Genomic DNA, 9,359 nt, shown 5'->3' with positions numbered 1-9,359 from the left:
CGATAGCCCGCAGGCTCCAGAGCACACCGGCAGGCGGGGCGGGCGAGCAAGGAGTGCTTGAGCAGACTTGCCTCTCACTGTTCTTCTCTGTGGATGGGATGCAAGTTCCTTCTACTGTGACTTCTCCTCTGTGATGGAATGTAAACAGGACCGGGAGCTAAAATAAACCTTTTCTTCCAAAAGTTGCTCTTTGTCCTGGTATTTTGTCACCCAACAGAAATGAAACAAGAACACCTTCACAGCATTGTGGTGGCCGCTTACTGTTCTCCCCTTCATTAAGTGAGGGGTGTGGAGCACAGGAAGGGCTATTGTGGGTTCAGTTCCCAGCACCCACATGGCAGCTCACAACTGTCTGTAACTCCAGTTCCAAGAGATCTGGCACGTTTACAACAATGCATATAAAATAAAATATAAATAAATTTGGGGCTGTGTAGAGAGCCATATTGGGGTGCTGTGCCACCTGACACGACTTGACATTGATCAAGGTGAAGTTCCTCTCCCAGCCCAGGAATTCCGGTGCTAGCCATATAATCCCCTCCACCTAGGGTAGAGCACTCAGACCAAGGTGAAGCCCATTGTTCTCCAAGGATAGCCACTTCCTGAGAGACACTAGCTGCCACCTGACGCCAGCCTCCTTCCGAGCAAGCCAAACCAGTTCTGCAGACCAGTTTCCAGCCTTTGGGGGAGGGGTCTTGTCCCGCCTACATATATTTGAGGACCTTCCGTTAAACTCTGAGCCTTGAACAGGAAATTCGTCTTGGCTCCATGTTTCTCTTGTCATCTTTTCCCCATCTCCAGCTTTCCTTCAGGTGACCCGCTAAACCGTTCAAATGTAGCCGCGGGCGACTACAGGGCTGGAGAGCTGGCTCAGAGGTTAAGAGCACTGAGTGCTCTTTCAGAGGTTCCCAACAACCACATGGTGGCTCATTACCATCTGTAATGGGATCTAATGCCTTCTTCTGGCACACAGATGTACATATAGAGCATTCATACATTAAAAAAAAATAATAAGTACATAAATCCTTATAAATAAATAAACTTGCATCCATACAAAAATCTGCTCACCCCGTTTATAGCAACTTTATACAGCATTAGCCGAACCTGAACTTGACCTTCAAAGAAAGGTGACCTTTCACCTATTATCACTGCCACCACCACCATCATCACCATCACCCTCAATTGTCTGGCTAATTGACACAATTACACAGAGGAGAATTCCACAAGTGACCAAGATACCCTTTGGTTTGTGAAGGAATGTGTCAGCAGTGTAGGAATGTGTCAGCCCTACACTGCTGTGACAAAATACTTGAGAGAAAGAAACTTAAAGGAGGAAAAAACTTTGGCTCATGGTTTCAGAAGTTGAAGTCTACAGTCACTTGAGTTGAGGCCCGTGACGAGGGAAAACATAATTGTAGAAACCTTTATCGGAGCAAAGGTGTTCATGTCATGGTAAGCCAGGAAGCAAGAAGGAGAGCTGCACTCCTTTTTTTTTTTTTAAAGATTTATTTATTATATGTAAGCACACTGTAGCTGTCTTCAGACAATCCAGAATCTCATTACAGATGCTTGCAAGCCACCATGTGGTTGCTGGGATTTGAACTCAGGACCTTTGGAAGAGCAGTCAGTGCTCTTAACTACTGAGCCATCTCTCCAGCCCCCAAGAGCTACATTTCTAAGAAAGTTATGACCATCAGGTCGAGCCTAAACTGTGACTCTAGGCACAAACACTCATAGTCAAATCGTTCATAAAGACACCATCATCTAGACACTGGTGTTTTGGAGGTCAGGCCTTCCACACACAAGATTTGGGCACTGAAGGTGCAAAACATAACAGTGGACAAGCTATGCCACATCTACTATTAGGATAGTTGTTGAGGCCTGCCCCCTCAGCACTACTGTGGAAAGAACAGAAAATACAGCCTAACTCTAGCCTTCTAAGGAGCCCCAAACACTTCATATTCCAGAGCCCGCTCTTTGTGCTCTTTGTTAGAAACTAGGTAAAAGGTCACAAAAGGTAAAAGAAACTAGGTTAAAGAGCCCACCCTTTGTTTAGAGCTAGCAAAAAGGCCTTGAATTGGTGATCCTAGCCCCATAAGGTAACTGGAAATGAACTAAGCTTATCTTGCTTCTGTAAACTGCTTACACCATTACTCCTATCCAGGAGTTCACGCAGCTATAGACATCCAAGAAAATAAGAAACTAATTGGTCCACTGAACGCGGGCTCCGATAATTTAAACTGATTGGCCTAAAAACTATGGAGTGGTACAAATCGATTGGCTTGCATTTCATGGGCTCTCGATGCTGAGGAAAAATTGGTTGGTGATTCGAGGGCTTCGTTGTGAACTTATAAAAGCTGTCTTGTAAGACCCCCAAAAACCGAGGGTGCCCCAGCACCCCACGCCCCGGAAGGCAACACCCAAATCACTCTTGAGAAACGGTCTCGATGCAATAACATGAGGATTTCTTTATTCCAGAATTCTGGGTTTCACAGCCAGACACCGCGCAGGGTTAGAGGACTGTGGACGAGTGTCGAATTTTGACAGCTTTTATAAGTTTACAACAAAGCCTGTGACTCACAAACCAATCATTCCTTAGCATGGAGAGCCCTCGAAATTCGAGCCAATTGATTTGTACCACTCCATAGTTTTTAGGTCAATCAGTTTAAATTATCTGAGCCCTCAGTGGACCAATTAGTTTCCTATTTTCTTGAATGTCTATAGCTGCATGAAATCCTGCATAGGGATAATGGCGTAAGCAGTTTACAGAAGCAAGATAAGCTTAGCCCATTTCCAGTTACCCTATGGGGCCAGGATCACCTATTCAAAGCCTTTCTGCTAGCTCTGAACAAAGGGCGGGCTCTGGAGTGTGACCTTTTACCTAGTTTCTAACAAAGGGAGATAGCATTTTAAACTTCTGACTTCTTGGGGTCATTAGAGTTAGGCTGTATTATTTTCTATCCTTTCAGTCCCAATTTTGCACTCAGGGTCCACAGTCCTCTAACCCTGCGCGGTGTCCAGCTGTGGAACCCAGAATTCTGGAATAAAGAAATCCTCATGTTATTGCATCGAGACCGTTTCTCAAGAGTGATTTGGGTGTCACCTTCTGAGGCGAGGGGTGCTGGGGCACCCTCGGTTTTTGGGGGTCTTACACTGTAGCCCATTTGTTCCATGCCTGCCAGCTATTTCATATTATTGTTGCAAGTCATTGACACGGAAAAATAACTTGATGCAGTACAAGGACATACTGACCACATAACCTGCTATGTTCTGTATGAGATTTGTTAATCTTCAGAAATTCCACAAAGCTTTACATAGGACCCGTTGAATTAAAGGTCGATATGAACTGTTATGTCAAAAATGGCTTGAGTGCTGTCCACCGGGCAGTACTTCCTGCACCTGTGTGTGAGCTCATCGTGGGATTTGAGGTTTTAACTGAGATACAGCCTGGATCAATCAGTCTTAGGATGTGCATTCAATAAACCATCCTGACTGACATCAGTGTTTGTGTGGGTTGTGGGGTTATTCCTATACCCCAACAATATTAACCAGCACTGTAAGAAATGAGCTATCAACTCATAGAAATACATGAAAGGTCCTAAGTTTGTATTGTGAAGTAAGGGAAGGCAAGATGGGACTGGTTCAGCAGTTAAAGAGGGATTGCTGCCCTTGCTGGGGGTGGGGGGTGGGGGGAGGTGGGTTTGGTTCCCAGCACCCACAGGCTGGCTCACAACCACTCCATAATTCCTGTTCCAGAAGATCCGATGTCCTCTTCTGACCTTCACAGGCACTGCTCGAATATGGTGTAAATGCATACATGCTAGAGGAACAACCATACACGTAAAATTAGGAGAGAGGCCAATCTGGAAAGGGTCATACCTATAAAATGTAAGTTATACATCAATTATATGACATTTTAAAAGTGAAAGGGGCATAACTGGAAAAAAGTGAAGAGGAGGAGGAAGAAGAAGGAGGAAGAAGAGGAGGAGGAGGAAGAGGAGGAAGAGGAGGAGCCAGTTAGAAGGCAGAATAAGTTGAGGAGAGAAAAACTATTCTGCATTAAATCTTTTAATTGTTCTATGGATGAATTTCTCCAATACTGACAGGAAACAATTGATTTGAAATTTGATATTGGGGTCTTTGGAGCCCCCTCAGGCATTTCCCAATGGCAAGGGTTACCTTGTCTAGTTCTTGTTGGTCTGCATTCATTAGTCCAAGGCTGGCCTCTGCTACACCTTCTGCATATGGGGCCTTCTTTTTGGATTATCTCTAGAAGAAACATCATTTGTAGGAATGCCAGTCCTGCAATCCCTTTTCAAATGGCCTTGTTTACCACAATGAAAACATCTGACATTTTGACTTTTATTATAACCTTTAGAAATGACTTCTCCTATCAGAGTAGCGTCATAAACGTGAATTCCAACATTAGCCACATTTCTGCTCTGTTTGTGTATTGGTGCTGAGCCTTTAAAGGTCTAATCACCCTTTTGCATTCTGAATTGGCATTTTCAAAAGCCAAAGATTCGATGGTATTTTTTCTTTTTGACTTCTGAATCTGATACTATTCTCTTTACAGCTAAAGTAAATCCTTGAAAAAACTCAGTGAAGGCTTCTTTTGGACCCTTCCTTTAATTAAAATTAAAATTGGATTTTAATACATGACTCAGAACTTTTTCCTGATTCTTTAACCTTGTCCCAAGCATTTAAAGCTGCTAATTGACATAGTGTCATGGTGTGATTATCAAGTTCAGCTGTCTTTGTAACTCAGCCTATTGACCTTCTCCATCTAGCAACTGATCCTAGGAAATATTAATACCTCTACCCCTACTCCATGGTTCTATGGCTTCCTCTTTCCATCATGTTGGTCATTGTAACTGAAGACCAGCTTCCCATGTTGCTGTTGCCAAATCTTTTTAGTCTTGGGAGATAATTCTGTTCTGAGTCGCCCAAGAACTTAATTTAATATCTGCTTCACATAGGGTAAATGCAAACCACAGGAAATGATCACTTCCTTAAAGCTTTGTCCTAGCTAGGGTTTCCATTGCTATGGACACCACGACAAAGGCAACTCTAATAAAGGACAACATTTAATTGGGGCTGGCTTACAGGTTCAGAGGTTCAGTCTGTTATCATGACAGGAAGCGTGGCAGCATCCAGGCAGGCATGGCACTGAGGAGCTGAGAGTTCTACATCTTGTTCCGAAGGCAAATAGGATCAGGCTACTGTCTTCCAGGCACCTAAAAGAGCGTCTCAAAGCCCACCCTACAGTGGCACACTTCCTCCAGCAAGACCACACCTATTGCAACAAGTACACACCTAATATTGCCACTCCCTAGGCATATTCAAACCATCACAAATTCCTCAAATCTAATATGTTTGTCTACAGGATTCTTTTTTGTTTGTTTCTTTATCTGTGTTTTGAGACAGGGTTTCTCTGTATAGCCCTGGCTGTCCAGGAACTCACTCTGTAGACCAGGTTGGCCTCAGACTCAGAAATCTGCCTGCCTCTGCCTCGCAAGTGCTGGGACTAAAGGAGTGCACCACCACTGCCCAGCTGTCTATAGGACTCTATTTAACTCCTTCATAACTTCAGGGCTGCCTATTGCCTCCTGGTAGGTCTTGTATAAGTAACTGGATAAACTAAGATTGGTTTTCTAACAACCATGGACTACCCCTCTTCAGTTTTATCATATGGTAGCATAGTAGATTCTTGTCTAAATTCCTCTGCCTGTGTTTGAATATTTCTCTTACTTTGATTTATAAGCCCTTCTAAGGCTTATATCTTATTAATTTACTTTTCGTGCTTTTCTTTGTCCTGTATCTCTAAAGCTTTTTTCTTTGGAAAAAAAAAAAAACACAGAAAGTCACTATGGCTATTAAAGATAAGGTATGAAATACCAAGATGATAATAATCATCATTGGTATTGATCCAACTTTAGTAATGTCATTTAGCTTTTCATTTTCTGCTTCCATTTTCAAGCCATATAAGTAGCACTGCACAGACTTCTACTAAAGCAGCACCTTATATCATGGTTTTTCCCATCCTCAAGTCTCTCCTTGAAGACTTACCAAATTTGATCACGTCTGACCAAGCCAGCTCAGTCAGTCAGTCAGTCAGCAGGTTCTCCAGTGCAGGAGCGAAGATTAAAAAGAAAAAGACAATTACACAATACTGTAGCATGACCCCAGCCAGTTCTGAGGCTGAGGCAGGTTTATTTTTTTCCAATCTGCTTTTATACCATTTTAATTACATGTAGGTAATAAAATCAGTTCTAGGTTAAGGAACAAGCAAGACAATAAACACAATTAATGAAGGAACAAGCAAGGCAATAAACAAAGTCCTGTGATCACTATTTCTAGGGGCTTATCAGGATGACCAAGATATCTGAGCCAACTTCCCTGTCCTAGCCCCAAGTCATATTCTTGCCTGGAGCCTTTGTTATAACCCCAAATCATATTCCTACCAGAGCTTACTGCCCTACCCTGGCCATTATCAAATTCCTGCCTGAAGCCTACTACTTTCCTATCCTGGCTCAAAATCAAATTCCGACCAAGCAGCCCAAAAAGCTCTCCACACCACATCTCAGTTTGTCCTCAGCTGGGATAATTTCTTTGTCTGCATGGTCATACTACCCATTGAAGCACCAAATGTTGTTTTTAACAAAAAAATCTCAGGGCTGGAGAGATGGCTCAGTGGTTAAGAGCACCGACTGTTCTTCTGAAGGTTGTGAGTTCAAATCCTAGCAACCACATGATGGCTCACAACCATCTGCAATGAGATCTGATGCCCTCTTCTGGAGTGTCTGAAGACAGCTACAGTAAGAGAGCGGGGCCGGAGCAAAAAGAAAAAGTGTCTGAAGACAGCTACCATGTCTTACATATAATAAATAAATAAATCTTAAAAAAATAATTTATAAAAAGCAAAATCTTAAATGTTTGGTTTTACCACTAAAGCCTTGAGAGCCTGATGCTGAGATGAAAGCCTGCTAGCTCAGAGAGTTAGAGAAAGCAGTCAGCTTCCCTTCCTCCTCAGCTGATGTCTCAAAAGGAATAGGAAAGCTCTCCTTCTCCGAGCTGTCTGAATGTCAAACTGAATGTCCGTCCCTTCTCCTTTCTGTGCATCTCTTATTCTTCCTCCCAACTTCCTCTTACTCTCTATGGTTTATTCCTATATTTACTCCATGTTAAGTGGTTGTTTGCTCTGCCTCTTGATCAATGGTTGACTTTATTTAATCCTGTTTGCAACAAACAGAAAACTCTTGGATTAAGAAGCATGCTAGGGCTAAGCTACACAACAACTAGAAACAGATGTTTCCAGTAAACAACACAATCTTGGGGCTTCCCAGTGTGGTCAAATAGCCTGCATCAACACTGCATGTAAGCAGCACTGTGGGAACAGACACACCAATTGTCAGTGACATGAGTTTAAATGATTACTACAAAGGGGCACAGGAGATGTTTGAGGATAATGGAACTTTTTTCTACCTGTGATGACTGTTCTTGGTTCTCAGTTTGACTACAATTAAAATCCAAAAATGCAGTCGCCCAGCTGCAATGGATTCTTTGCTTTATTTGAAGTGGGAAGATCTACTTCAAGCCTATACAAGAACATGAAAGAAGTAAGCTTTTGTTCTTTGCCTGTTTACCCTCCCTCCCACTGGCAAGTCCATTTCTCCACTGGCATTAGAGTCTACTTCTTCAGGATTCCTGCACACACTGAAGACCATCTGAGACATTTAGCTTCATGGAAGGAGCAAATACTGGATTCTTGTGTAATACCCCGACCCTGAGATGCCCCTGAGTGAGACGCCAAGACACAGATTGATTCAAAAGCAAGATGTTTATTTTCCATAGCACCAGGGTCAACCTTTAATTAGGCCCTCAAGACAGGTTACTAAGAAGATGACCCCAATGGCTATTAAAAGGAGTTTTTATACTTTTTAGTGGCACAGGTTACATCAGCAAGGTTACAGTTCAAACTTATTGGCTAAACATATCAACCTTTAAATCTATTGTCTAGCAAGCATGACATGCATTTGAACTCCACCTGGGACTTTCCAGAGGGTCAGACATTCTGAGAATTTTTTACTAAAAAAATGTTCCTGTGGATAGAGAACAGAACTTGGCCTAGCCTTGACTCCAGGTAGGAGGAGGAAGCTGTAAGGAGGGTGTGGAACCGGAAACCACTCTGGGGTCCTTCACGTGGACCTTTTGTTTATAAGTAGCCGTTGTTGGATTAGTGGGCCACAGCCTGCAAGTCATTGTACTACATTTCTTGTATAGGTAGAGATAGATAGATAGATAGATAGATAGAGATGCGATAATGTCTTAGGGTTCTATTGCTGTGAAGAGACACCATGACCATAGCAACTCTTATAAAGTAAAATACTTAATTGGGGCTTGCTTAAAGGTCTGAGGTTTAGACTATTATCATCATGGCGGGAAGCATGGTAAATGCAGACAGACATAGATCTGGAGAGGTAGCTGAGAGTTCTACATCTGGAGCCACCCACAGCAGCAGGAAGAGACAGTGAGCCACTAGGCCTGGCTTGAGCTTCTGAAACCTTGAAACCTACTCCAACTCCACACCCAGTGACACATTTCCTCCAGTAAGGCCACTATGAGTCTACAGGGGCTATTCAAACTACCACAGATAGAGAACCCTGATATGGTACCTATGATAGCATTGGTAGTTATACAACTGTATGAATCTGGTACAACTCACAGAACTGTGATCTGTAGTAAATTTAGGGGCTGGGGATACACTTCGGTGGTAAAGAGCATGTTCTGTGTTTACTGAATTCCATGAACCACAAGAAGAAAAAGAATACTTAACTTCATTGTATATAAATCAATTCTGTATGTGAGTACACTGTCGCTGTCCTCAGACACAACAGAAGAGGGCATCAGATCCCATTACAGATGGTTGTGAGCTGCCATGTGGTTGATGGGAATTGAACTCAGGACCTCTGGAAGAGCAGTCAGTGCTCTTAACCACTGAGCCATCTCATCTCTCCAGCCCCTTAAAAATCAAATCTTTAAAAGAAAAAAATTGCAGGACATAGTGACCCATTCCCTGTAATCTCCCAAGAAGGACTGCTATAAATTAGACCAGCCTTGTCTACAGAGTGAGACCCTGTTTTAAAAAATATTAAATTAAAAATGAATGACAATGACTGAAGAGATGACAAGGAGTCAAGGGCACTGGCTGCTCTTGGAGAGAACCCACATTCAATTCACCACCCACCTATCCCTAACTCCAGTTTTCAGGAATCCAACACCTTCTTCTGGCCTCTGTGGGCACCAGGCATATGTCGCACATACCTACATGTAGACATAACACATACTCATAAAAAAGCTTG

This window comes from Apodemus sylvaticus, chromosome 12, assembly GCF_947179515.1.
Source record: "Apodemus sylvaticus chromosome 12, mApoSyl1.1, whole genome shotgun sequence".
In the NCBI taxonomy this organism is placed as follows: Eukaryota; Metazoa; Chordata; class Mammalia; order Rodentia; family Muridae; genus Apodemus; species Apodemus sylvaticus.
Note: the sequence above shows the minus strand (reverse complement) of the source record.